The sequence below is a fragment of the Hypanus sabinus genome, chromosome 25 (assembly GCF_030144855.1).
Source record: "Hypanus sabinus isolate sHypSab1 chromosome 25, sHypSab1.hap1, whole genome shotgun sequence".
In the NCBI taxonomy this organism is placed as follows: Eukaryota; Metazoa; Chordata; class Chondrichthyes; order Myliobatiformes; family Dasyatidae; genus Hypanus; species Hypanus sabinus.
In genome coordinates, this window is record NC_082730.1 from 909,881 (window position 1) to 926,162 (window position 16,282).

General features: G+C 48.7%; 1 protein-coding gene across 11 annotated transcripts in view; it reads left to right on the forward strand.

Moving 5' to 3' along the window:
* The window catches only part of LOC132380913 (zinc finger protein 436-like), a 115,260-nt gene that overhangs the window by 25,227 nt on the left and 73,751 nt on the right, over window positions 1–16,282 (forward strand). For 3 of the 11 annotated variants that reach the window (XM_059949845.1, XM_059949837.1, XM_059949842.1), the window contains exons 2-4: window positions 582–751; window positions 5,846–5,919; window positions 7,577–7,671. The gene's annotated coding sequence lies outside the window, so the exon portion shown is untranslated. Of the gene's footprint in view, window positions 1–581; window positions 752–2,616; window positions 2,742–4,235; window positions 4,352–5,845; window positions 5,920–7,576; window positions 7,672–16,282 lie in introns of all 11 variants that reach the window. The other 8 variants (XM_059949846.1, XM_059949838.1, XM_059949840.1 and 5 more) reach the window with 7 other exon arrangements.

Consider the following 16,282-nt stretch of genomic DNA (forward strand, 5'->3'; position numbering starts at 1 on the left):
GGCCTGAAACATCGACTGTTTATTCCTCTCTATGAATGTTGCCTGACCTGCGGAGTTCCTCCGCACTTTGTGCTTTGTGTGTGTGTGTCTGTGTCTCTGTGTCCGGGAATGAGTGTGTGTATCTGTGTGTATTTGTGATGCGGTGTGTGTCTGTGTCTGTGTCTCTGTGTCCGGGAGTGAGTGTGTGTATCTGTGTGTGTGTTTGTGATGCGGTGTGTGTATGTGTCTGTGTTTCTGAGACCGTGTGTGGGTGTGTGTATGTTTCTGTGACTCTGTGTGTGTGTGTATATCTGTGTTGGGGTATGTGTGTGTGGACAACACTCTACAATTAACAACATTTGAAACAAAAAGAGGAGATGTTGCGGTCTGAAACCAAAAGGAAATACTCAGCATGTCAGGCAGCATGACCACAGAACTGAGAATGGCAAAGGAACAGCTCCTCGAGACCACCTATGTCTGTTCCAACCACAATACTAATTTAAAATAATCCCATCCTCCTGAATGCAATCCACATCTTTCCATTCCCTTTCTGTTCAAAGCTCCAATAACATCATTATTGTATCTGCTTCCATCATGTTCAGGCACCCACTACTCTCTGTGTAAACACGAGGAAATCTGCGGATGCTGGAAATTCAAGCAACACATACAAAATGCTGGTGGAACGCAGCAGACCTGGCAGCATCTATAGGAAGAAGTACAGTCAACGTTTCGGGCCAAGACCCTTCGTCAGGACTAACTGAAAGAAGAGATAGTAAGAGATTTGAAAGTGGGAGATCCGAAATGATAGGAGAAGACCGGGGGGGGGTGGGGTGAAGCTGAGAGCCAGAAAGGTGATTGGCAAAAGGGATACAGAGCTGGAGAAGGAAGAGGATCATGGGACGGGAGGCCTAGGGAGAAAGAAAGGGGGAGGGAGCACCAGAGGGAGATGGAGAAGGCAAGGAGTGATTGTGAGAGGGACAGAGAGAGAAAAGAAAAAAAGGGGGAAATAAATAAGTAAGTAAGTAAGGGATGTGGTAAGAAGGGGAGGAGGGGCATTAACGGAAGTTAGAGAAATCAATATTCATGCTATCAGGTTGGAGGCTACCCAGACTGAATATAAGGTGTTGTTCCTCCAACCCGAGTGTGGCTGCATCGTGACAGTAGAGGAGGCCATGGATAGTCATCAGAATGGGAATGGGACATAGAATTAAAATGTGGGGCCACTGGGAGATCCTGCTATCTCTGGCGGACAGAGCATAGTGTTCAGCGAAACGGTCTCCCAGTCTGTGTTGGGTCTCACCAATATATAAAAGGCCACACCGGGAGCACCGGATGCAGCATACCACACTAGCCAACTCACAGGTGAAGTGTTGCCTGACCTGGAAGGACTGTCTGGGGCCCTGAATGGTGGTGAGGGAGGAAGTGTAAGGGCAGGTGTAGCAATTGTTCCGCTTACAAGGATAAGTGCCGGGAGGGAGATCAGTGGGAAGTGATGGGGAAGACGAATGGACAAGGGAGTCACGTAGGGAGTGATCCCTGCGGAAAGCAGAAAGGGGGGGAGGGAATGATGTATTTGGTGGTAGGATCCCGTTGGAGGTGGCCGAAGTTAAGGAGAATTATATGTTGGACCCGGAGGCTGGTGGGGTGGTAGGTGAGGACAAGGGGAACCCTATCCCTAGTGGGGTGGCAGGAGCAGGTATGCGTGAAATGGGAGAGATGTGTGTGAGAGCAGAATTGATGGTGGAGGAAGGGAAGCCCCTTTCTTTACAAAAGTAAGGCATCTCCTTGTCCTGGAATTAAAAGCCTCATCCTAAGAGCAGATGTGGCAGAGACGGAGGAATTGCGAGAAGGGGATGGCATTTTTGCAAAAGGCAGGGTGGGAAGAGGAATAGTCCAGGTAGCTGTGAGAGTTAGTAGACTTATAGTAGATAGCAGAAGATAAGCCGTCTCCAGAGATGGAGACAGAAAGATCAAGAAAGGGGAGGGAGGTGTCAGAAATAGACCAGGTAAATTTGAGGGCAGGGTGAAAGTTGGAGGCAAAGTTAATGAAGACAACGAGCTCAGTATGCGTGCAGGAAGCAGCGCCAATGCAGTCGTCGATGTAGCGAAGGAAAAGAGGGGGACGTATACCATTATAGGCTTGGAACATGGACTGTTCCACAAAGCCAACAAAAAGGCAGGCATAGCTACACCTTTGGTTTGGAGGAAGTGGGAGGAGCCAAAGGCAAAATTATTGAGATTAAGGACTAATTCCACTAGACGGAGAGTGGTGGTAGAGGGGAACTGGTTAGGTTTGGAATCCAAAAAGAAGCGGAGAGCTTTGAGACCTTCCTGGTGGGGGATTGAGGTATATAGGGACTGGACGTTCATGGTGAAAATAAGGCGGTGGGGGCCAGGGAACTTAAAATCGTTGAAAAAATTCAAAGTGTGAGAAGTGTCACGAACATAGGTGGGAAGGGATTGAATGGGGGGGAGAGAGGGGGGAGGGCGGTCAGAGAGGGGGTGCGAGAGAGACCATAGGGCAATTTGTGGGTGATGTCATAAACAAACACTTTTGAGTTCACCAAGGACAAGGAGTTAGGAAGGGGAGAGTTCAAGGAGGCTGAAATTCAAGAATGTGTTTTTGTTAAAACAAAGGAGGTATCAGGTGTCGTGGTGAAAGAAAGAAATCCCCAGAGCCGGGTGAGGTGTGTCCGAGGCTGCTGTGAGAAGGAAGGGAGGAGACTGCTCAGGCTCTGACTGGAGATATTCACTGGCCGCAGGTGAGGTACAGGTGCAGGAGGGCAGCAAATGTGGTGCCTTTTCTTTGCTCAAGACTAGCAGCAGGCACAAACTAGGAATCAGATGTGGCTGATGTGGTTTAAGGCCTTCGACTAGGTCCCAGCTGGGAGAGTGGTTCATCAGGTTAGGGCCTAGGGTACATAGGTCAAGTTAGCAAGCTGAGTCCCAAGTTGTCTGGGCAAGAGGAGGGAGAGAGTGTTGGAATGTAACCCAGGGATAGTGTTAAAGCACAGGTGCTAGTGCTGGAACTTGCTGTTTGTTATGTACATTAAAGCTTTAGATGTGAGTGACAAGGTCCAATTAGTAAATGAAATGGACTCTCTCTACACTTCTCGCTGCCTCATTACTGTGGCCAACATAATCAAAGACACCACCCAGCTCAGACATCCTCCCTTCTCCCATCAGACAGAAGATACACAAGTCTAAGACCACTATTTAGCCATTTCGAGGATAGCTTCTACCCCATTATTGAAGGGTCTTGCCCTTTAGTACAATAAGATGAACTCCTGACCTCACAAATGTCCTGGACTTGCATATTGTTGTCTACCTGTAGGACTTGATTCTGCATTATGTTACTGATTCACCTCAATGCACTGATATGGTGACATAATGTGAACTGCACGGATAACATGCAAAGCACAGTTTTTCACTGTACTCTTTACGTCACAATAATTTGCCAGATTACCAACATTGGTGGTGATGTTGATAGGGAGGATGATACCCAAGGCTTTAGACTAAGATGATTGGCTGGTGTTTGCTAGAGTAATGGAAGGTGGAATTTAATGAGGGTGGTTCTTTTATATTGAATAGAAGGACCCTAGGCATTGTTGAACAAGAGCAGCACCTTAAGCTACAAGTCAGAGGATCTCTGTAGGTGTCTGTGCAGGTGAAAATGGCATATGGGATACTTGGGTAGAAGAGCATTGGTCTAGATGCAACTTATAGGAAACATAGTGTAGGGTTAGGGTGCACAGTTCTGCATCCCACTGTACAGAGGATGTGATATTACTAGGACGGCATGGTGTTTCAGCTATATGGAGAGACCGGCTGTGTTTTCCCTTCAGAGGAGGAGGTTGAGGAGGGACCTGAGGGAGGTTTACAGAGTGATGGGGGGGTCAAATGGGGAGCTAGTGAGAAAATTTGTCCATAAGGAAGATATTTTAAACCACAGGCTGAGGGTTTAAGATGAGTTGTAGGAGGTTTATCAAGATCTGAGGGGAAATAATTTCCCCGAGATGTTAGAACTTGAAACATTGACCAAGGGGCTGGTGGAGTCAGAGACTCTCATAACACTGGAGTATCAGAACAGTGCTTGAATCACTGAGATAGGAAGGTACTGTCCGAGTGCTGGGAAATGGAGTCAGTGACCATCAAGACAGTGGCTGGCATGGGCTTAACAGTCAGAAATAACTTGTCCATGAGGGTCAGAAAAACCCTCGTCCACAATGGTCAGAAAACCGTCTTCTGTGATCCAGAAAACACCTCGCCCGCGATGGTCAGGAGACCCCTCGTCCTCGATGCGGAAAACCCATCGTCTGCGACGGTCAGGAAGCCCCTCGTCCTCGATGCGGAAAACCCCTCGCCCGCGATGGTGAGGACACCCCTTGTCCGTGATAATAGACAATAGACAGTAGGTGCAGGAGTAGGCCATTCGGCCCTTCTAGCCAGCACCGCCATTCACTGTGATCATGGCTGATCATACACAATCAGTACCCCGTTCCTGCCCTCTCCCCATATCCCTTGACCCAGCTATCTATAAGAGCTCTATCTAACTCTCTCTTGAATGCATCCAGAGACTTGGCCTCCACTGCCATATGGGGCAGAGCATTCCACATATCCACCACTCTCTGGGTGAAAAAGTTTTTCTGCATTTCTGTTCTAAATGGCCTACCCCTTATTCTTAAACTGTGGCCTCTAGTTCTGGACTCATCCATCAGCGGGAACATGCTTCCTGCCTCCAGCGTGTCCAATCCCTTAATAATCTTATATGTTTCAATCAGATCCCCTCTCATCCTTCTAAATTCCAGTGTATACAAGCCCAGTCGATCCAATCTTTCAACATATGACAGTCCCGCCATTCCAGGAATTAACCTTGTGAACCTATGCTGCACTCCCTCAATAGCAAGAATGTCCTTCCTCAAATTTGGAATGGTCAGAAACCCTCTTGCCCGCGATGCAGAAATCCGTCGTTCGAGATGGTCAGCTCTCTGCTGAAATAGTTCAGTTCTACTTGAGTTCAGTAAGTAGTCAAAAGAATGGAGAGAGTTGTAGGACAGCCCCACATTGGCCCTACATTCATCCCACGGGCCAACAGGTGTAAACAGGATCTGTGTGAGAGCCCAGGGTGAGACCAATGATACACAGATAGCAGGAGACCAGACTCTGGGACCAGAGGACCGCTAGGCCCCTTCATGCTGTTCCAGTTGATCGAAAGTCAGTTTCCCACTGCTCAAATCCCACCTCCCTGGCCTGTCTAGTGATTCGGTGACCCTGCCTCCACATTTCATGGGTCAGTGAATCCCCAAGATCATGCAGTCATGGTCTGAGTAATCTCCCCTTATTTAGTCTGCAACTTGATCTCTATCTCTGTATCCCCCTCCCTCTTCTTCCCCTCTCCACCTTTACTACCCTCTCTCTTGCCCCCTCCCCCTCTCTTCCCCCTTTTACTCCTCCCATCTCTCTCTTCCCAACTACTATTCCTCACTCCTCCCCTCCTGCACCTCACCCTCCTTCCCTCTCTTCCCCTTCATTCCCTTCCCCCTTCTCCCCTCATACCCTCTTCCACTTTCTTCCCCCTCCTCCCTCCCTTCCACTCCTCCACCCACCCTCTTCCCCCTTCTCCCCTCCTACCCCTTCCCACTCCACACCTTTCCTCCCCTCTTCCCCCCTCCTCCACTCCCCTTTTCCTCCTCCTCCCCTCTCCCGCCTCCCTGTTCCCCCCTCCTCTCCTCCCCCCTCTTCCCCATCATTCCTCCCTTTTCCCTCTCCCTCCCCACTCTATGTTCTCTTCCCTCATTACCCACTGCCCTGTCTCTACCCTCTATCCCCCTATCCCCCCCCCCCCGGCTCTCTCATTTCTTCGCAGATGCTACCTGACCAGCTGAGTATTCACGGCTTCTTGGTTGTCTGTCTCTCGAACTGCCCTCTGTTCACTGATAGGTAAGTCTTACCGGCACATGGGATGGCGCAGAAGGTAGTGAGTAATGCTCCTGTTGCCCACCTTGGGTGCTGTCTGTCTGGGCTTTTTATATTCTCCTAGTGAACTTGTGGTCTTCCCCCAAACATCCCAATATGTACAGGACAGTGGCTGAGTTGGCAACTGCAGATTGTGCCCCAGAGTGTGGTTAGTGGGTGGAATCTCGGGTAATATGCAGCGTGTATACCTGGGATTATTACAGATAGCTGTACGATAGCCGGCGTGAACAAGGTGGGCCCTCTGTGTCGCCCCCTCCTGACATTTAAAGATTTTCTCTGTACTAACTCACCAGTCTAGCTACCTCTTTGTACAAGTCTCTCAGTTCCTCCATCCTGCGACGACCTTAAACGACTCATTTTCTGTCACCACAGATGCTGTTCAATTTCTATGTTTCCAACAAACTCTGCACTGGTATCTCGGTCCGTCTCTCAGGGGGATATCTCTACACCAACCAATATCTCTCAGTCCCTTTCTCTCTCAGGGGATATCGCTACTCCAACCAATATCTCTCAGTCCCTCTCTTTCTCAGGGGATATCTCTACACCAACCAATATCTCTCAGTCCCTTTTTCAGAGGGTTATCTGTACACTGTTCAGTGCTTTTCAGTCCCTCTCTCCAGGGGATATCTGTACACTGACCGGTGTCTCTCAGTCCCGCTCTCTCAGGAGGATATCTGTACACTGACCAGTGTCTCTCAGTCTCTCTCTCCCAGTGGATATCTGTACACTGACCAGTGTCTCTCAGGGAGATATCTGTACACTGACCGGTGTCTCTCAGTTCCTCTCTCTCGGGGGATATCTGGACACTGTCCAGTGTTTCTCAGTCCCTCTCTCTCAGGGGATATCTGTACACTGACCGGTGTCTCTCAGTCCCTGTCTCTCAGGGGATATCTGTACACTGACCAGTGTCTCTCAGTCCCTCTCTCTCAGGGGGAATACCTGTACACTGACCAGTGTCTCACAGTCCCTCTCTCTCAGGGGATATCTGTACACTGACCAGTGTCTCTCAGGGAGATATCTGTACACTGACCAGTGTCTCTCAGTCCCTCTCTCTCAGGGAGATATCTGTACACTGACCCGTGTCTCTCAGTCCCTCTCTCTCAGGGGATATCCGTACACTGACCGGTGTCTCTCAGTCCCTGTCTCTCAGGGGGATACCTGTACACTGACCTGTGTCTCTCAGCTCCTCTCTCTCAGGGTATATCTGTACATTGACCGGTGTCTCTCAGTCCCTCTCTCGCAGGGAGATATCTGTACACTGACCAGTGTCTCTCTGTCTCTCAGTTACTCTCTCTCTCTCAGTGGAATATCCGTACACTGACCGGTGTCTCTCAGTCCCTCTCTCTCAGGGGATATCTGTACACTGACCGGTGTCTCTCAGTCCCTCTCTCCCAGGGGATATCTGTACACTGATCGGTGTCTCTCAGTCCCTCTCTCTCTCTCTCAGGGAGTTATCTGTACACTGACCGGTGTCTCTCAGTCCCTCTCTCTCAGGAGATATAGAGTGATGGTGCCTCTTACCTGCTCTCCTTGTGTTTGGGAGTTTTATGGGATTTATGGACACAAGAGGGAGATGGTTGTGGGAGTGTTGCTGTGATAATGGAATGGTATTGTTTACCAGCAGACCGGGGTCAGTGGCCCTGCAGCTGGCCGGATCTGCATCACTTCAGAAACAACATCTCCGTTCCTGACACCGCACAGTCGATCTCCATCAAAGTGAGTGAATTGTTAACCAGAAATGTAATTTTTTTCTTGCTGTCTATCTGCTTCTCGGTCCCAATCACTGCAGAAATCTCCTTGAGAGAGAGAGACAGAGAGGGAGAGAAGGAGGGACTGTCTGTGTGAGAGATGGTTTGTGTTAAAGGGTCACTGTGAGTGTACTAGACACGCTGTGTTTGTGTCAGAGATATTGAGTGTTTGTGAGATGTAGAGAGACTGAGAATGTTGGGAGGGAGTGTGTGAGAGAAAGACCTTGTGTCAGAGACACTGCATGTATGTGAGAGAGAGAGGGAGGAAGACTAATTTTGCTTGAGAGAGAATCTGTTTGAAAGGCTGTGTCTGTGTGAGAGTCTGTCAGTGTGAGGGACTGTGTGTTGGGTGAGACTGAGTGACAGTGACTGTGAAACTGTGTGAAAGAGAACCTGTGTGTGTCAGAGACTGTTTGAGAGTGTCTGAGTATGAGAGAGAGAGAGAGAGAGAGAGAGAGAGAGAGAGAGAGAGAGAGAGAGAGTGTGTGTGTGTGTGTGTGTGAGAGAGAGAGAGACAGAGAGTGAGTGTGTGTGTGAGAGTGAGGCTGTGTGAGAGAGACTGTTGTGTGTCAGAGACTGTGTGAGTCTCTGAGTATGAGAGAGAGAGAGAGAGACTGAGTGAGACTGTGTGAGAGAAAACGTGTATGAGAGAGAGTGATTGTGTGTGTGAGAGTGTATGGGTGCGTGTGAGAGTGTATATTTGTATGAGAGTCAGTGTATGTGTGAGAGAGAGAGAGAGCATGTGTCTGTGTGTTTGAAAGTATGTGTGTGTGAGACCATGGAGTGTATGTGTGAGAGAGAGAACGTGTGTGAGAGAGTGTGTGTAAGAGAGAGTTGGTGTATGTATGAGACAGAGTGGGTGAGAGAGAGAGAGCATGTGTGTGTGAGAGAGTGTGGGTGTGAGGGAGTGTGAGAGAGTATGGGTGTGAGAGAGAGTGTGTGGGTGAGACAGAGTGTGTGTGAGAGCGTGTATGTGTGTGTGAGAGTGTGTATGTGTGTGAGAGAGAAAGTCTGTGTGTAAGGGAGTGGGTGTGTGCGTGAGAGAATGTGGGTAAGCGTGAGTCTGTGTATTTAAAGTGTGTGTCTGAGAGAACGAGTCACTGTAAGAGGGAGAGAGTTCACGTGTTTGTGAGAGTGTATGTGAAAGTGTTGCGTGCAAGAGAGAGTGCGTGTGGGAGAATTGCATGCGATGGAGAGTGCGAGAGTGTGTGTGCGTGAGAGAGGATGAGACTGTGTGTGAGAGAGAGAGTGGAAATGAGTGAGAGAGAGGGAGACAGAGAGAGTGTGTATGACTGTGAGAGGGAGTTAGTGTGTGTGAGAGGGAGAGTGTGTGAGAGAGGGAGAGACTGTGTGTGAGAGTGTGTGTGCAAGACAGCAACCACGTATGTGTGTGAGAGAGAGTGGGTGTGTGGTGAGAGGCAGACTGTGTGAGGGGGGAGACTGTGTGTGTGTGAGAGAGAGTGGGAGTGTGTGGTGAGAGGCAGACTGTGAGAGGGGGAGACTGTGAGAAAGTGTGTGTGCATGAGATTGTGTGAGAGAGAGATAGACTAGTGTGAGAGAGAAATTACATGTGTGTTGGAGACTGTGTGTGTGTGTGTGCAAGAGAGGGAAAGAGTGTGTGTGAGAGAATGACTGTTGGAGACTGAGAAAATCATACTGTGTATGATGGAGGGATACTGTGTGTGAGGGGCAGAGAGACTGTATGTATGTGAGATAGGGTCTGTGTATTTAAAGCACTATGTATGTGAGAGAGAGACTGATAGAAAAATAACTTGTCTGTGTGAGAGACTGTGCCTGTATGGAAATAAAGACTGCATATGAGTGTGTGAGAGAGGGAGCACTGTGTGCATGTGAGAGAGAATGAGAGACTGTGTCAGAGAGAAAGAGACATGGCCTGTGTGTGAGAGAGAGAGAGGGAGAAAAAGACTATGTGATAGAGAGACTGTCCTGTATGTGAGAGAGAGACTGTATGTGAGAGTGATTGAGTGTGAGAGACTCAGAGAAACTGTGAGAAAGTGAGTGTGAGAGACTGAAAGAAACAGAGAGACTATATGAGAGTGGGTGAGTGAGTGTGAGAGACTGAAAGAAACTGAGAGAGAGAATGATTGAGTGTGAGAGACACTAAGAGACAGAAACTGAGAGAGACTATGTAAGAGAGAGTGAGTGTGAGAGACAGAAACTGGGAGAGAGATACTGTATGTGAGAGAGTGATTGAGTGTGAGAGACTATGAGAGAGAGAAACTGGGAGAGAGATACTGTATGTGAGAGAGAGTGGCTGAGTGTGAGAGTCTGAGAGAAAGAAACAGAGAGAGAGAGACTGTAAGGCACTGGGTGTGTATGAGATTAAGAGAATGTGTGTGTGCTTGTGTGTGAGAGACTGGGAGGGAATGGGGCTATACGAGAGACTGTGTCTGGGCATAAGAGAGAGACAGACTGTGTGAGAGACAGAGGGAGACTCTGTCGAGTGATTCTTTGTTTGCAGCCTAATGATTCTTCAAATGGTTCAAATTAATGTCAGAGGACATACACAGTATGCAGCCTGAAACTCACAGACACCCACAAAACTAGAAAGCCCAAAGAATGAATGATAGAAACATCAGAACCCCAAAGAGCTTTCCCCCATTTGCACCAGCAGAAGCACTGATCACCCCCCCACACCATGCAAGCAGTAGCAAAAGCCCCTCAAAGAGACCTGGATCCGGAGTCCACACCCCAGCACTTCGGTATCTCAGACAGGCTGTCTCTCTCCATTAAGGGAGAGGGAGATCACTCCTGCAAACAACAGTGGAGACCAACAGTTTGCTGTCCGATGTTACAATCTTCCACATCGCTTCTTCCCTGACTCAAGACCACGTGGTTACCGCCAGATTTAAACTCTGCCAGCGTTGTCAGCTAAACAGAAGTTATTGGGTGGGGCTGCAGTGCTCTTACACCCATTTCCACTGGGGAGTAGCTTTCGGTGAGCAGGTAAGCTAAGACACTTACTGCAACATTTCACCCACAACACTGTGACAACGCTCACTGGCTAGTATAACCCCTACTCTACTACAGATAAAACATAATACCATAGCCTTAATTATCATCCCACCAGCATTCCAAAAGACCGCCATGGACCTATGGACCTAGTCCCCAGCTTTCCTGATCTTATTTACTGACTGCTGGATATGATCAGTCGGTGAGTGATGTTCCCACACTCATTGAGGATGTGTTGTCCTGACCAATCACAACACAGGTACCACCTTTCACCATGAGCAGATAGTCCGAGGCCATCCAGTTTTGCAAGGCCACCATCCAAATAGCCATAATCTCATCTGACGCTCTGATCGGTACATCCTCTGTATGCTTGAGTGCTGTGGTCATCTCATTAGCCAGAGTCTCCCATCACTGAGGCCATACATACCAGTTCCTGAGACAGCCTTGCCACACCATACAGGGGAAAGGTTATCATCCAGAAACTTTCTGCCTCTGTGATGCCCCTCACTGGCAGGGTGCTTATCCAGGCTATTGAGACAGTGTATGTACGGCACCATGTACCTGGGCACTGTGTACCGTTTTGTGCCCGGGGGCGACCACCTTCACAGCACCGTTCTGTGTTAACACAGTCATCCCAGGGTACTGCTCCTGCTCACACTCACTGTGCCCCACTGACTGGATCTGTGCTCAGTGCACCACTTGCACCAACACACTTTCCCCTTCACTGCTGGCAGAGGGATTACTCTCCAAGTCAGGACCTTGGGATCAGACAAGTTGCACGTACCGAAGTACCAGCCCTTAAAACACTTACTCTGCTGGGGGTTACAGAGATGCAAGTTCTTTAAGGCCATTCCCATACAATGGGGTGAGATTGGCTGGAATAGACTACCCCTTCCTGTCTTCCCCAAAAAGAGAATGCCAAAGCAAGAGAGGCTGGACAAGTTCTTGTTCTTCTTGGTTAAAGGGGATTGGTACCAGCCCTTCTCCGGTGTGGGTTATAAGACTCAACAGTCTGAAGTGTGAGTGTGGCTCACAAACTCATACACTATCCATAGGAATATGTTGTAGGATCTCACAATGACCACCTTCATCGCCACTGCCTTTAGTATCTGTCACTTTGCCATGCTGTCACATAGGGAGACACAAACTCACTGCATCCTGGTTAATCACTGGGTATCCCCATTCCCCATTAATACCACCCATCACATATTCCCTGGTTCTCGCACCACAATCTCCCCACACACTGGTGGTTCCAGTGGCTGCTGCACCCACACCTTCCCCAATTCTTCCTGCAACTCCACCTTCGGAGGATCTGATACCGGCAAGTGCCAGGACATCCAGGATCGAGAAGCCTCCCTAACCTGCCGGCCAGAAGTTCAGGTTGTCTGCCACCTGCTGCAGCACACTCTTAGACACCCCTGAAGGCAAGGGTGGGGGCGATAACTTAACCTGCTGTTTCAAAAGCCCATTCAAATGCTCCGTCAGCCCTGCTACCTGTCCATTGTATGGGATGGGGCACAACCTATAGAATGCCAGACTCATCTCCCTCCAAAAACAAATTCAATCCATGCTTGTGCTTTCCTTTCCTCAGAGCCTTCACAAGTAACTGCAAAACATAGAACAAACCATTAATTTCCACAAGATAAAAACCATAATATATTTTCCAAAGAACAAAGGGGAAGAAAATCCCTCAACCATCAGGCTCTCCAACCAAAGGACCCAACTTCACTTGCCCCATCACTGAAATGTTCCCACAACCAATGGACTCACTTTCAGGGACTTTTCACCTCATGTTCTTGATATTTATTATTTGTTAGTATTATTATTTCTTTATTTTTGTACTTATGCTGTTTGTTGTCTTTTGCACTCTAATTGAATGCCCAAATTGGACAGTCTTTCGTTTATTCTGTATTGGTTATTATTCTATAGATTTATTGAAAATGCCCACAAGAAAATAAAACTCTTGGTTATATATGGTGACATATATGTACTTTGATAATACATTTACCTCGGACTTTGAAAAGATGACTGGGTGGGGGCCCCCGAAACATTAACACATTCATACTGCTGCTTAAAGGCACAGCCTTATTAAAAGGTTAGAAGTAAAATATTTCAATCAGTTACCTTTTCTGCTGCAGCATAGGATTAATTCAAACATTCTTGCAATACAGATTTAACAAAGACATGACAGACTTTGCACTCTCATTCACGCACGCACTCACTCAAGTGAATTCACATTTGGTCAAATGTTGTGCAAAATTTTTCAAACAGAAACATTCACACTTTTGGGGGGGGGGGTGGAGTTCAGGGCGTAAGAGCCTATCCCTACATGAGTGAGCAGGAGGGCGCGACCCACCCCTCCCTCTGACCCCTGCTGCCAGAGCTTTTTGCAGAGTCTCCAGCAAAGGAAATAGGGAACCTTCAGTGGAATGTGAGGAATTTTGTATAGGAAGGAGATGGCTTGGAGAATGACCCTTCTCCTTGCCTCTCATCCCCTGGCAGTGCTCCCTCCTCATGGCAGAGGGAGGGTATTGGAACCCCAGCTCTGAGCAATGGCAAAAATATTTCCTTATGGGTCACGCTGGGCCCTCCACCCGCAGGCCGCTGGTCGAATTTGCACAGCTGGCTGTGGAAACCTTACCCCATGTACACTATTCCCTTCTGTAACCTAATGATGGCCCATATGGCCCTACAGTACCCCATATTGCTGGTCCCCATAATGCGAGCACCACTTCTTTTAAATTGTCAGCTGCTGCTTAAAGTATGATCGAGGTTAGCCTTTCTCCCTCACTGTCACTGTGATCAGAGCCCACTGGCAATGGGCTCTGGTCCCTTCTTCCACTGTGCTCTACCCATTCCCACTCCAAGAGTGAAGGATACCTGACCTTGGCCTTGACTGCTGCTGTCAATCTGCCCTGCAGCATATCCTCACCCCTGTGCGAAGCAGGTGGCACTCTCAGGACATTGATTAACACCCTCTCCAAGACGCCTATCTCCCTGTTGGATAAACGCACTCCAACACCCTCCCCCACCATATCCCATATCCTCAGCAGCCACATGTACAGAAGTTTCCCTGGCATCTCCCACCTCCACCATTTCCTTAGTTGAGACCTACCTGGTGGTTGCAGTCTCAGTGAGACCCACAGTGTTATCCTGCCCAGCTCCCCCTTTCTCATGCTGTTCCCCTGCCCCAGCCTCCTGCTCTTCCTCACCCTGTGCCATGGAGGCTGGATGGGCCGCGGGCTGGCAGCCCCCTTGCCGGATCTGGGACTCCGTGGCCACTGGTCTGGCTGTACAAAGAGAAGGACTGTCATTTAGAGGGGTCCTCTCTTCACCATCCCATATCCACGTGTCAGGGTCACCCCCTCGCAACATTGGTTGCCAGTTAGCCCTGAGGGGTGCATCTAACTACTGCATGTTCGCTAGCCAACAGGCCATCACTGTGATCTTAATCCTCCAGCTCTCTGGCCTGAGTCCGCACTGACTTGACAGATTTCCCCCACGTGGATCGAGCAATTCCACTTCATTCCTTAAACCATTTACCTCTTTCTCCTTCGTCTACCTGGCCCATGGCGATCCAAGGACAAAGAAATGATGGCCTGGTTACTGCATGCTAGATATAAACTTTACCAGTGCTGTAAAGTTAACAGCTAAATGGAACCCAGAGGAAGCTGGCATGCTCCTTAATCTGTGTGCATGAGAGAAACAACATATTAGAGAAGGAGAGACTGCGATGGAGACTAAGTGTATGAGAAAGAGACTGTGTGAGAAGGACTGCGCATGTAAGGAATCGAGACTGTATAAGAGAGAGATGGTACATCTATGAGAAAGAGACAGTGTTTGAGACAATGCATGGCTGGGAAAGAGACTGCATGTATGAGAAAGGGAGACTATGTGTAAGAGGAAGGGAGACTGTGCATGAGAGACTGTATGTGTGTGAGAAAGTGAGACCAGGCGTGAGAGAGATTGCACGTGTATAAGAAAGAGAGACTGCATGTATGAAAAAGGGAGACACTGTGTGAGAGACTGTACCTGTATGAGAAAGGAACAGCATGCATGAGAGAGACTATATGTGTATGAGAAAAGGAAACTTTATGAGAGAGACTGTATGTGTATGAGAAAGGGACACACTACATTAGAGTCTGTACATGTATGAGAAAGGGAGACTGTGTATGAGAGACTACGTGTATGAGAAAGGGAGACACTGTGAGAGTGTGTGTGAGAAAGGGAGACTGTGTATGAGAGAGACTGTGTGTGAGAAAGAGACTGCTTGTATGAGAAAGGGAGACACTGCATTAGAGTCTACATGAGAAAGGGAGACTCTGTGTGAGGGAGACTATATGTGTGTGAGAAAGAGAGACACTGCATGAGAGATACTATACATTATTGAGAAAGGGAGACTGTGTATGTATGAGAGAGACTATGTGTATGAGAAAGGGAGACCGTGCTTGAGAGGGACTGTGTGCGTGAGAAAGAGAGAATGTGTGTGCAAGAGTTGTGCCTGCTCTTACCCACTTCCGTCCCCCTTCCTTTCCCCCTCCCATATATGCTCCCCTTTCCCCTGCCCATGCCCCACTCTCCTTTCCCCCTGCCCATTCCCACTATTTATCTCCTCCACTTTAACCCCTTCCCCTCCTCTTTCCATCCTCCCCTTTTCCCCATACACTATTCCCTTCCCTTTTACCCACACCTCTGTGATTCCTTCCTCCTCCTCGCTGTTCCCCTTCCCACTCTTCTTTCCCATTCCTCCTCCACTCCCTTTCCCCTTCACCCTCCTCTTCCTTTTCTCCCTCCACTTCCCCTCATTTTTCCCCACAACTTGTTCCCTGTACCCCCACCCTTCCCTCACATCTCATTCCCCCTCCCTTCCCTCACACCCCTTTCTCCCTTTCCTCATACCCTTTTCCCTCTCTCCTCTTGCCCTTTCCTTACCTCTCCCCTCCGCACACCCCTTTCCCCCTCCCCTCCACACGCCCCTTTCCCCCTCCCTCTTCTCCACAAACTCCTTCCCCCTTCCCTCCCCACATCCCATTCCCCCTCCCTCCCCACACCCTTTTCCCTATCCTGTTCTACACACCCCCTTTCCCTCACTGCCTTTTCCCTCCCCCTCCTCAAACTGTTGGAAGTGTTTTAAACTAAGATGGCAAAGGGATGGGGATCTTAGAGCTGAGGATGAGACAACTGGTTTACAAGTAGATGATGGGTGTAACATGAATGTAAGGAAGAACAAGTCAATGATTGGGTACAACTGCAGACAGAGCAATGAAATTATATCACAAAGGATAAATTCAAAAGGGCGAAGAATGCAGGACTGAAGGTGCTGTATTTAAATGCATGTGGCATTTGGACGAACCTGTGGCACAGTTAGAGATTGGTCGGTATGAGTTGTGGGCATCACTGACTCGTGGCTGAAAGAAGGCCATAGTTGGGAGCTTAACATCAAAGGATATGCTTTGTATCAAAAGGACAGGAAGGAAGGCATAGGCGGTGGTGTGGCTCTGTTGGTAAGAGATAAAATTACATCTTTAGAAAGAGGTGACATAGGGTCAGAGAATGTTGAATCTGTGTGGATGGAGAAGCTGCAAAGGTAAATAAAACCATCATGG